We start from the raw sequence: 19,180 nt of genomic DNA on the forward strand, positions 1-19,180 counted from the left end.
GTCTGAGTGCCTGAATGACAGTCCAATTCCAAAAAGCTCACGGTGGAACCTTTTTCTCAGCCAAACATAGTAGTAACAGCAACTAACAATTGGCACTAAGATAACAGAATTTCAAGTACTTATAAGAAATCTTTTGTTTAAGCTAATTAACATAGCTAATCTCAAATGCTAAAAGAGACTAAAAGAGCTAAACTAATCTCAAATGTCCTTGACAAGTGATTCTTCCCTAAGAAACTCTTGCCTCTTATAGCCATACATCTGGGATAAGAACTTCCTACAATTCTCTGCATATATCTTTTTTCAAAAATGCCTTTATGACTTGCTACCTTTTACAACGTGGAAAGTGTCATTTGCAAAAAAAGGTGAGAGCTTCAAGGATCATAAATCACACGCGATATTTTGTATTGTTCTATTTGTCTATGTCTTCAGTGACCCCTACGTTAGCTTCTGGCAGTACAGACATTCAGCTTTCCAGGGAACAGAATGCAAACATGTCACCTCCTTTGCTCCATTTGTGCTATTCCATGATTTAACTGTGCTAACTACAGATCTAAATCTGACTTGGCACTTTTTTCCTCCAAAGTACTTTGACATCACTTACCACTGACTGAAGTAGAGGGGTCCACTAGCAATATGCCTACACTGTTCTTTACTACAAATTGCTTAAACTAGGGCTACTAAACTGTCACCTATTGTTGCATATTGCTGTCAGATAGACCATGTCTAGTGAAAATAGATTTGATATGCATAGCTGTAACTTTGCTTAGTAAACACATCTGCAGCAGTTGAGAGTAATACTCTAAGAAAAGCATTTCTAACCAATGTAAATAAATCTACACTTACTGTTCTGCACAGGAACAATTTGTTCTGTGCCACTAGTGTAAGTACTTTCACTTGTCTTTAATTTGTTTTTGCATTTCAGGCAAGTCTATGAGTCACTGCTCATTTGAGGCCACTAGAAAAGCATCTATGCTATCTTTTTGTGTATTTTTCACACATAGGACCTTCACACATCCTTTAAAACATTATTTTCTGTAAAATATTAGGAGTCACCGTTCTATTAAATTTTTACTGGATGCACTCCTGAGTAATGAGCTCTAGGCAATCCTGCTTTAGCAGGGGAGTTGAACTAGATGATCTCTAGAGGTCCCTTCCAACTCTGAAACTCCGCAATTCCGTGATTCTGTGATACTTAAATTAATGATAAAAAATATGTTGTCTTGATTACATGAAATAAAATCTTAACTATTTCCTGCAGACTATCATCATGCAATTCCAAACTGTATCCAACTGAAATCAAACATTTTCTCATTAATCCAACTCATGTTAGTAAATTTGCTATAAACTTTTTTATACTGCACTTTTACAAATTTTCTAGAAAATATGTTTGTGTTAATTCGACTTCCGCCTATTCTTTATTCAGGAACAAAGAAACTAGAAGGACTAAAAGGACCTTGTTTATCAAATCAATTCCTCTGTTATTCCTCTAATATTCCTCTATTATATATACAAAATCTTTCAAAAATTGATTACAAATCTGTTTATTTTTCCCTTGCCTGTTGAAAGGCTTTTGTGCATTATCCTTACTTCAGCGGTTAGAAACCACGTCTTAAATAGTATGCCTCCTCTGACCTGCTACCTCAAAAAAAGATATGGTAGAATTCAAAAAGGTTCAGAGGAGGATAACGACGGAGGTTATGGAATGGCTTTCACAAGAAAAGAATAAATGGGGAAAATGATGGCTAAGGAGGAATAAAATAAAGATCTATAAAATCATGACTTCATGGAGAGGATGAAGAAGGACAGAACTTCCACCATCTCCTTCAGTAAAAGTACAGGGCATCAAAAAATCTAGTAAGTGACGAGTTTGGAACAAACAAGAGTAGTTATGTATTCATGCAGCAAGTAGCAGATTTATAGAACTCCTTGCCAAAAGTCAGTGTTGGGCATCCTAAAAGTTTCTGTACATTCAAGCTGTGACTGGAAAATTTGATGAAAGATAAATCTATTCAGGTTTACTAAACTCATATTATCAGTGATCAGAAATACAATGAGTATTATCCTTTTTCACATGATACAGTCTGTCGGGTAGATCTAACATTACATTTAGTCTCTCATGGTCACAGCACACTGGCATCTCACAGTTATCCTTTGATTAACTGCCAGAGCAACTATCTTTTCCAGTTGATGAGCTCTATGTTAATAACAGAATTTCTTGTCATTAGTTTTAAGTGCATTATCTTGTACTTTGTACTATTATATTTAATTCCATTTCTATTATATCAGTTCTCAAGGGCTTCTACTTCCATCTTGGTGACACCATGACCTTCATCTGTTTTAATAACAAATCCAAACATTATGTCAACTATAAATTTCATTATACAATCCTAGTTTTTTTCATCAAGGTCAGTAATGAAAATATTAAATAAGGTTAGCCCTAAAACCACTTCATAAGAATTTCCATTAATAACTTTCATCTATTATTATGTCTCTCATTTCAGCATTACATGTCATTATTGTCTCCATTTCAATATGGTGTTTCTTACCCATCTTACACATCTCGTAATTCTCATACTGTACAACCAGCAAAGTAGTGTGTATAACTAGAGAATTAACTTGAAAATAGTCTAGAGAGAGAACTATTACTTTTCCCTCCATCTTAATGATGTTTTCCTTGTCAGTTTGATCTGTAATAAGCATAGAGACATTTTAGACACCAGGAAGAGCAACTGACACCAAAGCAATGAAATGATCTAGACAGGAACGAGCCTACGATCTGCCTAGAACAAAGGAATATCACCAAACAGGAAGAGAGTGGAACTGTCCCTGCATTGAAGAAATGGCACCTTGCATGACTGAAGTGTACTGTTGCTCTGCTTTAAGTTTATTACATAGAGGCCACTTGTTCCTTTTGTTTGCATCTGGCAAAAGTAGGTTACAAGCCATTAGCTAGAGTGGCTGCATTGAGCTAATACTGTTTACTGTTTGCAAATAGTTTCCTTTCCTTTCCTTTCTATCTTTATTACTAGGGACACCATCACTATCATATTTGGTATTCTGAACACTGTTCTCTTATGCAGACCTCTCTTTGCATCTTTCTAGCCATATATCTTCAACATCTTATCCTGCCTAAGGATAAGTATTTCTGTATAATTTACTTTTTCATTTTTTATAACTCCTGATCTGTTTTGTTTTATGTATTTATTTCCCTACACTTAGATTTTTAGTAGCCCTTTTTGAGACCAGAAATCTTTTCCCTTTTCTGTTTGCAGACTATCACAATGCAGGAATGCTAGTCACAGATTCAGATTAATTGCTATAAAAAAGTACTAAAAGAGCAACAATTAAATTGTTAATTGAGAGAAGCTGTGTCAAAATCTTTAGGCCAGTCAAGTTCTCCAGGAAACAAAGACAACATTACCTCTTCTTTGTAATCCATACAGAAGATACGTTTCTGTCCTGGTTTGAGGTAAACCAGAACCAATTTTGTTCAGTAACTTTGCTTCTTAGCTGGGCCTCTTCTAACTACTGAAATTAACTGCATATTATGGAGACAATGTTCACTCTCTCAGAGTGATAAGACCAGTTGTTTATAGCTGATGCCCAGGCATGGGATACAGAGAGGCTCTTGCTTATACTTATTCCTATAACAGCCAAGGCCAACCAACTTTGTTATTTGCCACGTTGGAGGGTCGGAAGCGGAAAAGCATAGTGGGGTCCCACCTGCAGGGAGGAGCGGACAGCACAGGTGACCCAAAACTGACCAACAGGGTATTCCATCCCATCTGCCTCATGCTCAGTATAAAAGCTGAGGGATCAAAGGGTCAGCTCTCTTCCTTCAATGGCCGACGTCTGAGGAGGACTCTGTTTGTCTGCTTGTGATCTCGATCCGGAATCCAGATCCGGAATCCAGTTCCCGTCCATCACTGAGTCCAGCCTGGGACTGCCCCAGTGCCAGCTGGTGACATGATTGTCATCTCGGGAGCTTGACATGGTTTTGTATATATTTTTATTTCTTTTTATTTTATTATTAATATTTCATTGAAGTAGTTTAGTTCCTTCTAAACTCATAAGTCTCTTTTTCCTCCTCTGCCTCTCTCTTTGAAGAGGGGTAGAGGGGAGCATCTGTTGGTCCCATCTGGGGTCCCTCAGGTGGCCAAAACCATGACAGTTTCTCACAAGAGAAAACTGTTGGACTGTCTTTCCTAGCACCTGAATGACTGACCATTCTTAATAGCTCTTTTGCTCATGCAGATTTAGAATTTCTCAATGTACAACTCATTAGGACCTCCCTAGCTGCAATGTGACAGTTTCTGAAGACACACCTGGACCATAGTTTCAGGGAAAAATGTAGAAATCGGAGGGATAATACCTACTGATCCTGGTGACAGCTGAAATAATCTGATTTACAAAGCTGCTTACATAAACTATGCTTTTCAAAATCTTATAGAAATGTTATGGCTTGAACTTTTAGGGTAAAGCTAAGATGCTTTTACTGGTTTATGGGCAGCTGGTCACAAAGGGAGTTCCTAGAGGTTGGTGTTGGGTTTTATACTGTTCAACATCTCTATAAAGGATGTGGATGACAGAACTGAATGCTTGCTTAACAGGTTTGTGCGTCATACCAAACTGGGAGGAGAGGTACTATACACCAGAAGGAATAGCCACCATGCAGAAAGGCCTTCACAAAGTAGAAGACAGGGCCAACATGAATTGCATAAATGTAATGTCTTGCACATGAGAGAGAATAATCCTAAGCAGCGGTACAAGCTGGGTGGGTTCTGACTAGCTGGGGTGTAGCTTTGCTTTCAGGACCTGAGGATTCTCGTGGACAACACTTAACTTGAGCAAGCAGTGCCTTTGTAGCAATGTGGGCAGAGTGAGCCCTGGGTTGCACTGGTGACAGTATAGTCAGCAGATCAATGAGTTCCACTCTACTTGACATTTGTTAGTACACACCTGGAATATTGTGTCTAGTTCTGGTCCTCCCAGTTCATGACAAAAACTGAAAAAAAGGGACAGGGTCTAGCAGAGGACCATGAAGATCATTAGAGTTCTGGAGATCTTGAAAGTTCAAGAAACTGGATGTGTTCAGCCCAGAGAAAAGAAGGCTCAAGAGAGGATCTAATCAGTTTTTCAATCCATAACAGATAGTTACAGAGAAGATGGAGGTATTCTTCAGAAGGATGCACAGGACAAGAGGCAACACGTTCAAACTTCTTCAAGGGACATTGTGTCTGGATACAAGAAAAGAGTTTTTCACCATCAGAAAAATTAAACATTGGAACAGGTTGCCCAGAGAAGTGGTGGAATATCCCTGAAAATATTAAAGATTTGTCTTGGCAGGGACCTGAAAAAACAAATCTAAGATCCAGCTTTCAACAGAAGGCTGGACCAGATGATCTCCAGAGGTGCCTCTTAGCTGAGGCTTCTCCGTGATTTTATGTTGCTAAGTAAAATATACAAAAAAAGCACACAATGCTTTTCCTCATGATAATGAGTTTTGTCTTATATTTTATATTGTTATAATTACTGACTAAAAAGGTCTTTCTAAAAATATTCCGTTTATTGGAAAAACAGTAACAAATACTGTCTTATTCAACCTATCAAAGATCTTTTATTGCAACATAGCTAGAAAGATTAAGATTAGAGTTCCAGTTAATTAAAGGCTAATATTCATGATGGCAAAGTATATGAAGCAATAAACAGCTTCTGAGGTTCGTTAAATGCCAAAGAGAAGTTGAACAGTTTGATAATTGCAAAACTAATCTATTGTAATTCTATGCCATTGAACTATGTGACAAGATAAAAGATACAACCCATTAAGCAAATAAAAAAGGAGAAAGACCGTATTTCTTTCATTGACTTATGGGCATTTAAAACCATTGTATCAGATTGCACTCTTAAGACGTTTCAGTGATGACACATCAGGAAAATGACTAAGAAAATATATTTGAAGCCAGATTTAAAAAGCAATTAATTATTTGAAGACTGAATTTTCCAAATTTCTTAAGTGTCAAACTGTATGCATACACAGGGAATTAAACACGTACCTCATAGGACAACTGGTGATTTTCATGAAAACTAACATTAGTTTCATGAGCAGTTTAAGCCAGACAAAAATTGACAGTGATATGGAGATAAGCGTTCTTTCCCATCTCATGTGCCTAGATGCTACCACAATATACTGCCCTCCATTAATGACAAGAGCTTTCATGCGGGTATTCAGAGGATGGAACAGGAAAAAGGGGATGGTTTTGTTTTGTTTTGTTTTGTTTTGCTTTGTTTTTTGATGTTGTTGCTTGGGGTTTTCTTTTGTTAGGATGATTTGTGAAGCATTAGATCCTTAAGGTGTTTTCTGCAAAGACCAGAAAACACTTAAGCTGGCACAAGGGAGGGAGCAACATGGAGTAGGACGGGAAGAAATAGGTGGCTAATTCTTCAAGGACCAGTGCTGAATTTATATTGAACATCAAGAATAAAGGCCAAATAATATACCTACCACTATGCAGTGCCATGTTGATGTACAAAGCTTTACTAGAACCATCAACCACTAGGTACTCATCCATATAGTGTGATAGAGCTCTTAACTTGGCTGACCAGTCATCAGCACAACACTGCCTAGTTACAACTGTTGCCCAGAGAGCAAGCGTAGGTGCAAAAGCCATGATCCCCAGTTTGTGGTTCTCGAGTTAGTATGGACATAGGTACCTTACGTGTTTCTATACTTGTAACACAGACAAGCCCATCATCAAGACAAGCCCAGCAATCACGTATGAGAAAAGAACAAGATGTTGGCAGTTACCTACCAACACAACAAAACAATAGCATGATAATAGTATTTGGTGACGTATCCACAGATTTTCTAATAAACGTAAGTAATAGTAGTAGTAAAGACTTGGAAACACAAATCTTAGCAAGTGTTAACAATCAGAATCTGCACTAGGCATCCCCAAGAGTGTCTACTCTGAGTGGCAATAAGGAACAAAGCCTGTACTGCTCTGTCTTCATTTACTGATCCTAATTTGATTAAACTCATATAGGTGGTTAATAGATTCTACAATCATGTTTTCATTTTGCTATGCAGACATACTGAAAATTGAATGAGAAACTTCAAATGACAGGAGAGGCACAGTAAGATGTCCCAATAGGTAGTCTTGAGTTCCACATTAATTCCTTTTATTCAATATCAATATCACAAGCATTTAATATCAAAAGAACACGATCCATCAACATGTATCGGACAAAAGCTTTTTATATCCAAAAAGAAACAGGCAGATCTTTCTTCACATGTGCCACTCTTGATATGCTTTAAATTTTGCCACATCTAATGCTTAAAAGCTGCTTCTGGGGCTACTGCATGAATCTGGACAACAGATCAAAGCCCTTCTCATAGCTTCAAAAGTCAAAATGAGAGAAATCAATTTTAAGACCCCAAAATGAAACTACTGATAAAAGGTCAGCAAACATTACAAATGCTTCTAAAGCACCAGAACTTGAAAGAAAAATCAGACATGCGATTTTGTCCAAAGATATTGTATCTCGTTATTGCCTTGAGACACTACTGAAACTAAGTCATAAGCTGCATACAGAATTACTCTACTTCATCACCTCAGAAATGCTATTTTTGATTTGGGAAAAGAAAAGCTGCTTCGATAAGCCAGATGTGCCTATGTTACAAACTGTTCTACAGCACTGTTCTCAGAAGGTCCTCCATCTCTTACTCTCTGCTGGAATATAATGTAACTACTTCATATCATTTAGATTTCTCTCCTGATGCTTGCCAAGCAATTTCCTTTAATGCAATGGGGGAAGAGTGACAACTGCTAATATATTTCTGTCCTTCTTCCAGTCTACAGATGAATACAGTCTCTTTTTTTCTTGCTTTATTAGTTTCACAAGGCATTTTGATGCATCAATTCCACTAAATCTGGGAGCCTCCTAATTTTTTCCTGATTTTGGACATTCTTCCATCTGTAGTCTAATGTTTAGAAAAATATAAATTCACTGTGAGTACATTTGCATTCATGTTTCAGCTGGGCTCACAAGTGCACTTCTGAAGTGGCACCCAATTACAGTTCACACCATGAAGCAGTTTCTAAGTGAATGGAGTCCTTTCAGACAACAGTCAGTCTGAATGAAGATAATCCCTGAAATGCGTAAAACATCATATCCTTAGCATCAGCTCTTTTCCTTTGGTGACCCTCTCCTATTGGCCTGCACTGCTCCTGATGTAGAAGTAACCACAACATTCTTTGTGGCTGCATATGCATATTTGGATACCAAATCAACATGTTGTAGCTCTGCATACTGCAAGTTATAAGAATGTTGTTGGCTAGGAAACAAAATTAAAAAGGTGGCTTTTATTTTTTTGGTAATAATATATATAATTCAATAACAATTTTTCTGATTTCTGCAATCTTTAGTTCTTTATAACGCTCATATATTATCGTGGCATATCTGTGTGCATTTCAAAGTGAAGAACAGTTGGTAAAACTGTAAAATATTAGGAGAGTTAGTCTCAGCCTATTTTGCATTTCCATCACACACACACATATGAAGGTCCATGCTGGAATACAGCTAACATCCTAACTTATTGTGACACTGACAGAGGATATCTAGGGAAGAGAATAAAAGCAAGGCCATAATATGGCAATCCTGCTTCTTGTTATTCTTAATTTACAAAGTCCTGCCCTCCCTTCCAGTTGGATCTATATTATTTCTTCTCTTACACTAATTTAGGTGTTTGTCTGATCCTGCACTGAGCCACTTCAATGCTCTAATCTGCTAGGAAACTATTCACATTATCTTCTTAAAATAGTTTTTTGTTGGAGAACGTATTGAAGTGGTTCAACAGAGTTGGAATGCCACCACAGTTGCTGAAAGTGAAGGAGAGGGAATGGCATGGCCATGGTAGCTAGAATTAAATTAACTTAAGCTGCCATAGCAGCAAATCTGATAGGAGGTTTATTTTTTTTCCCTGGCAGTTATGCCACACCTAGGAGGTGGTAAATAAGCCTCATTATGTGTTTTGGTAAGTATGTTTTCCAATGTTAACTTCTTGTGTAGGTCTAATGTGTTCCATTGGAAAGCTTAATTCCAAAAGCATAGTAAAAAAATATTTCAAATTATTTAAACATTTTTTTTTTTTGGTGAAAAATAAGTATTAGATAGGGAGAATAACAGGTGAGATGACAATATGGAGCCTATGACAGCAACTTTCAGAATATACTGAAATAACACTACTCTAACTCCTATTAGAACTGTACAAATAAACTTATCTCCATATCATGGAAAAATTAAAAATACAAAAATTTCTCTTTGCTCCAACTGGGAACAATGTCTAAAAATACCTAGGTTTTTCACAAAAGAGTACAGGGCCCTTTGTGTCAGTCAGCTTTTGAATCACTGGTTTATTAGCCCTAAGACAATTCAGATGAATCACTTATCTGAAGACATTGATTCTGAAAGGCTGGATGGACCTGTGAGCTAGCAAACTTGCTTGGGTCATGACAGAGCATTGTTTAAAGGATTAGACACTGGACCGAGAAGATAAAATCAATGCGTTCTAATTCTGATTGTGACAGACTCCACCCATGGTTTTGGTGAAACAACATTTTGGCACTAACTCCCCATTCTAGAACTGGATTAGAATTACTTACCAACCTTATAAAAATCCAGAAAGTCAAATGGAGTTGTGATGAGTTAGCTATCACCTTTCATAAAGTCATGCTTCAGCTCTCTCTAGAGCACACCTGGAAACTTCCCGTAGCTAGAGGCTTCAGCTAGCAGAGCAGTTACTACAGGGCCCTCATCATCCTCCCAAAATGAAAAACTGCACAAAATCCCATCCTATGGTTTTCTTCAATAGCAAATTACTTGACTGCATACAAAGAGATGGAATAGGAACACTAAAACAATAGCTAAAGAGGAAAGAACTGGTGGATTCCTCATCTACCCCATCTTAAATTAACAGTACAATTCTATGTCCAGACTCCAGATGTCCTACAGTCTGGTAGAACTGAATACTGAACCACTCCAATGGGAGAAGCCATTACCTATTCAAAAAAAAGATGTGAAATCAGAAGCTCCTGAAATAGATAAGGAAACTGCTTAAAAAGCTACTACTATTGGTTTCATCAAGTAATTATTTATTAAACACAACAGAGGTAACCTGATCTTAAAAAGAACAAAAACTTTGTATCTAGACAGCCAAAGCAGTTCCATTTTCTTTCCAACTTCATGTGTGGCTTACTTCCAGAAAACGAAAAAATTAGAAGAATGATGGATCTGAAAGGGACATGATGCTAATAGCTAAATGTAAAATTACCCCACCCCACCCCCCTTCACCTCTTTCTAAACATAAAGGAAATTAACTATTTTTGTCAACTTCTTTTGTATCACTTGATCAAGTAACTTTACCCACTGTTGTTCAGTTTGAGAATTACTGCTGAAATATTTATAAAGCATTTAGTAGTTGCTTATTTAGGAACTTTTACTTGTCTGTCTTAAACAGATAGCAAATCTTACTTGTAGGAAATAATTCCTGATGTTCTATAACCACAAAATTCAGATATAATAATATTTCAAACACTATTCACAGAAATAGGAAACCTTTTGTGAAATCTGATGATTTTTAAAGGAAAAGTAAAAGATGTTATTTCAAACAATATAAGAATATGAATAAATCCAAATGCCCCAAAGTGGATTTTATTTAATTTTCTAATTTTTTAAGGTTCAAGTTCAAGCCATGACATTTCTGTCAACATTTCTTGACCATTAAGTGGATTGTAGGTCTCAGCTTATTCTCCACATAGGTATTAGCAGGCTGTATTTATTAAGTGAATTGTCAACATTTCTTGGTGAGCAAAACTCAGAAGACAGTTTCATACTTTACGAGATCTTAAGCTACAGAAGTAGTATCATGAGCTTTTAACTCTTTTAATGAGAGTATGTTGTATGTATGTTTGCTTGGACTGCAGCAATAAATTGTGAAATCTTGCATTTTTGTAATAAACTTGAAAAAACAGTATTTATCAATAACATGATGATTTTTTAATATTCCTTCAAAAACAATCTTAACATATGTTACATATTTTTCTTTTTCTTTTCAAAATAAAAAAAAAAAACCAAAACCCCTGTCAGTACCCTCCAGTCTAAATCACTGTCACATGAACTGATGCCACTGTCAAAGACCCTTTCAACAAGCACTCAGGGTCAGCCATTTGCCATTTAACCATCTCTGCCTTTGCAAAATACACCTTATATGAATATTAAACTGCCAGTGACAACATAGAGAACCGACTTAGCGTAGCTGATGTGTCACTACATTTACTTGTAGTTTAACCAGCTTTCAAAAAATGGTGTATCAGAAAGCATATGTGAAAAGCCTTTCTTTATATCTGAGTGGAGTTTTCAGTTGACTTAGTGGGTTGTTCTAAGGCTTTTAGGAGAATCTTAAAATCTGGGGAGAATCAGCATTCTTAAAGCTATACATACATGCGGTACAAAGGAGGGGTTCTGCCTCTATCTGTTAAAATTTATTGCTACATAATACTTGAGTTATCTTCATGTGTCTTTCTTTATCTAGTTAATTGAAAGCCAGTCTACCACTTCAATTATTTATTTCTTTGCTATCATTAGAAACAAAGATAGAAACCCTAGACACATGAATCCTTCACTTCCATTTCTTTCTTCTGGACTTATACATATGTCAACATCTGGTTTGGAGTGTAAAGTTTCACCTATGTGAATATTTTTTCTACTTATGTAATTGCTTTAGTTCTTTCAGATCCAAATCTATTACAAATGATCATATAAGATATTATTGGGACAAAACAGTAGCAAAACAGTTGGTTGGTACTGAGAGTAGAATTTAGGACATGATGCAATACCTATTCTATTGTATGGCAGGTTTTTTTCCTTTCTCTCAGTGCTAATGTTGTTGATGAAGGTATGTATTAACCTGCTAAGCTATCTGTCCTCTTTGCATGGACAACAGATCAATGGCTTGCTTTGATGTTAAATTCAAATCATTCCCTCACAAGAGGAACCCTAGTAGGAAAAGAATAGCTGTTTAATTCAAATTGTATGCAGTTGAAAATGTTTTAACAATCTCTGTTTGTCTGCTTTGCATATAGCTAAAGAAAAATCCCCTTAGGATAGGTGAAGTTTTCCTTGGTGCAGAAGAGTCAATTTTGTCTCATATCAGAATTCAAAATAGTGAAAAGGAGCTCTCACAAAATATGTCTTCACAGATACTGACAGTGGATGGGTTGGGATTGTGGAGGTACAGGTGTGTTTTTCATAGATCAAAATTTTCACAAATTTTGCTATTCAAAATGCCTTTCATATTTGCAAATGCAGTATTAATAAACAAATTTTTGTAGTAATCTATATTCTCCTTTTTTTTTTCAATCTCCAGAACCACCTAGACTTACTGTTTATTTGCACCCTTTTTCCTGGAAAAAAAAAAAATTCATGTCTAAAAAGGTGGTGATAAAATTTGACTATGTTCATGTTAATAATTTCAGCACAGCTGGAATACATACCGTCTGTTACTGATGTCTACTAAGTCTGAATGGAAATACATTAAACTTTACCAGAACATATGAAATATTTAAACAAAAAACTTTGAACTTTCTACTCTGTGGGCTCCTATTACCATTTTTATTTATTGAATATAGTGATTTCTGATACTGAAGGTCTGACATAGCATCTTTAATCCACAAAGCATCATTACTGCGGGCTAAATCAGTCTGTCTCATATTCAGGGCAGGGAGAATTTTGTGGTCTTTTTGAGGTCTGGAAGATATGGGGGACCCTTTTGCTAACTTTAAAAATATTTCTTAAAACGAAGCTATCTTCATAGTTGTTAGTTTGGCAATCTCACATTGATTTTTGTTAATCTTCAGTGAAAAGTTTAAAATTTTTCCCATATCAAGTCTCATGCTTTTCTTTAACAATTCCTTCATTTATGTGTGCTGTGACTTAAGAAATAGCTTTAAATCAATTTAATAACTCTTCGCGTTAAGATCTTTCCTGAAGCTTCCTCTTCTCCTGTTGAAATTGCTGGATTTTCTTCAGAAGTATCTAAAGTTAATGAACTGTGAGTTCTACCATCATTTTTTAAAGGACCATTTGAGCAGGAGTTGATATTAACTGGACATCATGATGCCTCAGGTAAGTGGTGAAGTAGAGCTAGATTAACTTTTATTACTAGATGTCAAAGCCCTTTTTTTGAATCTTAGTATTGTTTTTGTGATCCATTATTTCTGTCACGTTATCAAAAATGTCTTGAAATAATACAAATACCTCTTTCTTCAATAAGCTGATTAGTTTTAGACTGGAGAGTACTGACAGGGTTTTGGGGGCTCTTTTTTGCCATTTTGAAAAGAACTCTGAGACCCAGATTCTTTTCGGTGTCATCATAATTCACTGACATATGCTGTCCAACTGCTTTAGTTGTAATTTCCTCAGTTTCTTTCCGCATAAGATAATTACACCTTAAAATGTCACTTCAGCAGCTGGCTAGCCTTCCTGTCCTATATATTTATGTGATTATAGATTCAGTTAGATATCCTTTTTTTATTATTACATACATCTTTTATTTCATCTAGACTTGAAATAACACAGAAGATTGACCTAAGTTTTTCTATGGTTCACAGTAACCTTCTAGGATATATATTATTTTTTTTTTGCATAGGAAGACATCTTCTATCTAGTTAGTCAAAATACAATTTTTGAAAATTTTTGGAGCTCATTTCATTCTTTGCACTTCAAGAATCCCCACAACAGATGTAGAGCTTTTTTCTTTATCTTCCTGCAAATATGACCAACTGTGCTTTTTCTTTCCCTCATCATGTTTATTTCCACTTCCTATAGTCCTCATCACCTCAGGAGCTGATCTGCTAGGGTGCAGATGGGAGCAGAACCTTAACCTCCCTCAGTTTTGAGCTTAGCAGGAAGCATAAAGATACTCACAGGTGAAAGTTAAAGGACAGAAATTGAGTATCTTCACTATATTTTATCAGCAAACTACATGTAACTACCTGCACAGTAAATGTATAAAACTTAATGATAATTTTCATTTTGTGGTGATTTGAAGATTCTCAGAAATGAACAAGGACTTTTTTACTTAGGAGAAACTAAAGGATATGCATAATGGCAAGTGCAAAGGTATGCACAATGTGCATATCCTTTCCAGAGTAAAAATGGTTCTTTTAGATGTTATGCTGTTTTTCAGTCAAATGATGTCTAATTCATCCAACTTTTTTGTGTTGTAACATCAACATTCATGCTCAAGTCAGTTTAAGCTGACACCTCAAATTTATCATGTATAGACTCCTTACACAACAAAAGGGTTGGTTCTGGCACAAAAGCGAGAATGCCCTAGGCATGGGACTACACAGCATTGGGATGCTTTTTTTCTAGTATCTAGGATCCATTTTTTCGTACCCAGGGAAAAGGGTATGAGAAGCAGACACCTTTGGGAAACAAGCTTTTGTTACTTTCTTCACTTATAAAATAATTTAATTCTTTACAATGCTCTGCTTAATTTTGCCTTGTTAATAATAAAAAGGACATGCCGAATGTACATATTTTTATTAACTGATCTTAAGAGTTACCCAAGACATCACTGTATTGTGTAACTCCACACAGTTTAACATCCACTTTAAGATCGCTGATAAAGTCACTGAATGTCTGTAAGGGCCTATCTAAAGCACTGTCATACCTGGCATCACAGCTAAAAGTATGAGTTGGTTTGATAAAAAAAGGGAAATAAATAAGTTTTAAATATCTCCCTTTCCTCTAAGGCCTAGTTTTAATGCTGTAGCTTTGATAAAGATTCAATTCCTGGCCCTATGATGAGATGATGTTTCCTCTCTCTCTAGTGATAATGGTGATCATTATCACTAAGGTCTATTGTCAAAAACATTTCTATGAGGTTTTTCCTCCCTCTTCTCAGGAGGCAGCTATAGTTCACTGTACTTTTAACTCCATGAGTATTTTAATATTGAAAATTAACACTTTTTAACTGTTTGGTTTTCAGGGTGTATCATACTGACACAGGCAAATATTCTCCATGGAGATAGAAGTTAAATCATAATAAAAGAATATTGGGACTGTATTAACATTTCTATTCTTTCCTCTACCTTCCTACTGCTTGAGAACTATAATCTCAAGAATATGCAGCACATGCACATTGAAGAGGACATGAAAGTGTAAATCAGTGGTCACCAAGAATGCAAACGTTATGGTACCAAGAGTATAAATGGAAGGCACGGTAAAATTTAAAAATATTTATCTAAATTTTGATAGAGTCACATAAGTTATACAATTCAATTGCTAGAATAGTGTAGGCATCTATATACATTAGCTAATACTGATCATTCTCTCTGATAAGGTAGAAATGACATTTAGCTACTGGTAACTAGTTATTAGGATATGCACATATCCAAATTAAGAGTTACAATATCTTGCAATAACGAATAAAAAACCTAACAAAATTTGAATATTCATGAAATAACATTTACAGAAACACTTTTCACACTCTATGGCATTGATTGAGGATTACATTCATCTGTAAGCTAGAGAGTTCACATGTACTTCTACTTAAGTAGAAGTTCTTTTAAGATTGACAAGATCAGAAGAAAAACCCACATGAGCTACACGTAAATGACTAGTCTAGTATCACTCATTTCTTCTGTTATCAGGCAAAAGCTAAGATCACACATTTATTTTTCTGGTATTTTTATGGTAAAAATATATGTCTGTATTTATAATTTGGGTATAGCTGAAGCACATTAAAAAATAAAGATTGATTTTGCTTTTTAAAGAATGGTATTCATTCAGGACCAAATAAAATGGGTACCACTAAATAAAATTTTTCCCACTAGTTGAGGCATATTTTTCAGAAGGATGGAACTTCTAAAGGAAATAACCAGAACACTTCATAACTGTGTTTCCTTTCACCAAACACATATTCTCAGATGTAGAAAGATGCAGAAGGAATGAAAACTTTGATGGAAACTTTGAAATTCCATAATTTATTAAATACAGTAAAGTATTATAATAAGAATTTTAATTTTAATGCTGTTCTTACTGTGAAGAATACATTCACCTGCTGCTTATTTTTAATTTTATTGATTACAAACTTTTAGCTCAAATGTTCTATCCTTATTTTCACCCTGAATGCTCTAGAAACTTATTCGGAAATGGTTTCTAATAAGAAGGTGTGTGGACCAACATTTACATTTCCAGGACACCTTTTTTTCTGTGAAAAAAGAATTCTGGTCCAATGAAAAATTATTTGCTACAGAGCTGACTAAGAACAGATATCTTGGTGAATTTAAGTAATTATTGAAGACAATGAAAATATTCGGGTGATCAAATATTACATTTTGCATTTTATATGCCAAAGTCTGTGCAATCTCACATTTTATTGTCCAGTATGAAATAGTCATAGTCTTAAGTTCCCCTTTGAAGTCTTGAGTACAGTGTTTCTACTCTGCTATTTATTTTCTTTTTCAAATGAAATTAGTCTTCTGCTAGACGGTTACTGTGCAGACTAAGATGGATTGAAGAAACTATTTAGAGGACTCACCGAATTGGAACTGTGCTTTAGTATAAAACCAAATATTCACATTAAAAATTCATTGCCAAGTTGCTGAGAATATTTACACAACAAATCAGTACAATAAATAAGATTGAGGGAATTCGGATATTCTCATAAATACTTTTGGAACAGTAGAAGGCAAACTCATTTAAACTCATTGAGTGAATTACTTGCTTTGAATTATTTCCTTTGTTCCTGAAATAAATAAGGCTTTAAAATCTCAAGTTTATGTAATCAGTCACCTTTTGCCTTATATTTCTCAATCAAAAATACTTCCAGCTAGTAATAGCACAAGGAAGAAACTAATCATATGGTTACTGTTGAGACCACAACTTTTAAAAATCTCAGCAAAAAATGCGTCAGAGGATTATACAGTGTTGCCACAAAAAGAATCTGCAAAGATGCACAGGCAGAGCATGCAATCAGTTAGAAAAACTAATTTCATAAATTAATCTAGATTGTAACTGGCATAATAAAAACATTGATGTCAGGGACTGAAGTTTGCAATAATAAAGGGACTCAGAGAGGATTAAAGAGGATATAAGAGATTATCAGACTAATCACAACTGACATTGGCACAAATCAGATATCAGGGGCCATATTGTATAACTTTTAGATGTGCCATTTTTAGAAATATCAAGTCCCAATATTTCAAAAAATAAAAAGAAAAATCTATATTAATAATAAAGATGAGTATTTTGAAAGCGTAGCAAGTTCAATAATTGCTCCTTTGTGCAATATTTGAGCATATACACTGAATGTCTCCAAATATTTATGTTCCTCTTTCACATATACAAATTAATTTTCAATACTGCTATAGGAACAGGAATATCATTCAAAATAGGATATATTTTGGCAAGTTATATACACTAGAGCAAGTTCTCCATTACTTTTGAAGATTAAACTTTGAAAAGATCTTTTATGTAACATAGACAAGACAACAGTACAGGAACTGAACACGATATAAGATGATACTTTTCAGAAGACAGCTTCCATGGAATGCTGACTTAACTCTCCACCTAGTGTTTAGCAATAAGAAACATAACACTCTATTATATAACAATTTCCAAATATGTAAAAACTCTGTCAAATAATCTCAAAATGGAAGGAAACCCACCAAAATAAAAAAAAAAGAAAAAAAATCTCTCACCTGAACAAGGAGCTCCTGGACATGAACAAAAAGTAAAAGGAGGCCTATAGAGAGTGGAAACAGGGGCGGGTAGCCTGGGAGGTATACAGAGGAATAGTTCGAGCAGCCAGGGATCGGGTTAGACAAGCTAAAGCCCAGATAGAACTAAATCTGGCCAGGGACATTAAAACAAACAAAAAATCCTTCCTTAAGTATGTCAGCGAGAAAAGAAAGACTAGGGAAACTGCGGGCCCTCTCTGGAAGGAAACGCGAGAAGTGGTTACCCGAGACAGAGACAGGACAGAGCTGAGGTATTCAATGACTTTTCTGCCTCAGTCTTCACTGGCAAGGACTGCAGCCACACTGCCCGTGATGCAGAATGCAAAGACGAGGATTGGGAAAATGGAGAATCGCCCACTGTAGGTGAAGATCAAGTACGAGACCACCTGAGGAATCTGAAGGTGCACAAGTCCATGGGACCTGATGAGATACATCCACAGGTCCTGAGGGAACTAGCAGATGAGGTCGCTAAGCCACGAGTCATCGTATTTAAGAAGTCATGACGGTCTGGCAAGGTTCCTGCCGACTGGAAAAGGGGAAACATAACCCCTATTTTCAAAAAGGGAAACAAGGAAGACCCAGGGAACTACAGGCCAGTCAGTCTCACCTCTGTGCCTGGCAAGATCATAGAGCAGATCCTCCTAGAAACTCTGCTGAGGCACGTAGAAAACAAGGAGGTGATGGGTGACAGCCAGCATGGCTTCACCAAGGGCAAGTCATGCCTGACAAATTTGGTGGCCTTCTACGAAGGGGTTACAGTGGCAGTGGGCAAGGGAAGACCAACTGATGTCATCTACTTGGATTTGTGCAAAGCGTTTGACACTGTCCCACACGATATCCTGGTCTCTAAATTGAAGAGACGTGGATTCGACAAATGGACCACTCGGTGGATAAACTGGCTGTACAGTCGCACTCAAAGAGTTGCGGTCAACGGCTCCATGTCCAAGTGGAGAGCAGCAACGAGTGGTGTTCTTCAGAGGTCGGTACTGGGGCCTGTACTGTTCAACATCTTTGTCGGCGACATGGACACTGTGGTCGAGCGCACCCTCAGCAAGTTTGCCGATGATACCAAGCTCTTTGGCGAGGTAGACACACTGGAGGGGAGGGATGCCATCCAGAGGGACCTGGACAGGCTGGAGAGGTAGTCCCAAGCCAGCCTCATGCAGTTCAACAAGGTCAAGTGGAAGGTCTTACATCTGGGTCAGGGCAATCCCAAGCACAAATACAGGCTTGGCGGGGAATGGCTGGAGAGCAGCCCTGAGGAGAAGGGCCTATGGCAGGGGGGTTGGAACTCTATGATCTTCAAGGTCCTTTCCAACCTAAATCATTCTCTTTCTGTGATTCTATGATTCTCTCTGTCACCAAACCAGAAC

General features: G+C 36.4%; 1 protein-coding gene across 1 annotated transcript in view; it reads right to left on the bottom strand.

Moving 5' to 3' along the window:
* The window catches only part of PACRG (parkin coregulated), a gene marked incomplete at both ends in the record, with an annotated part of 256,062 nt that overhangs the window by 198,110 nt on the left and 38,772 nt on the right, over window positions 1–19,180 (bottom strand). The window lies entirely within an intron of this gene.

This window comes from Vanellus vanellus, assembly GCF_965231255.1.
Source record: "Vanellus vanellus genome assembly, chromosome: 3".
NCBI lineage: Eukaryota > Metazoa > Chordata > Aves > Charadriiformes > Charadriidae > Vanellus > Vanellus vanellus.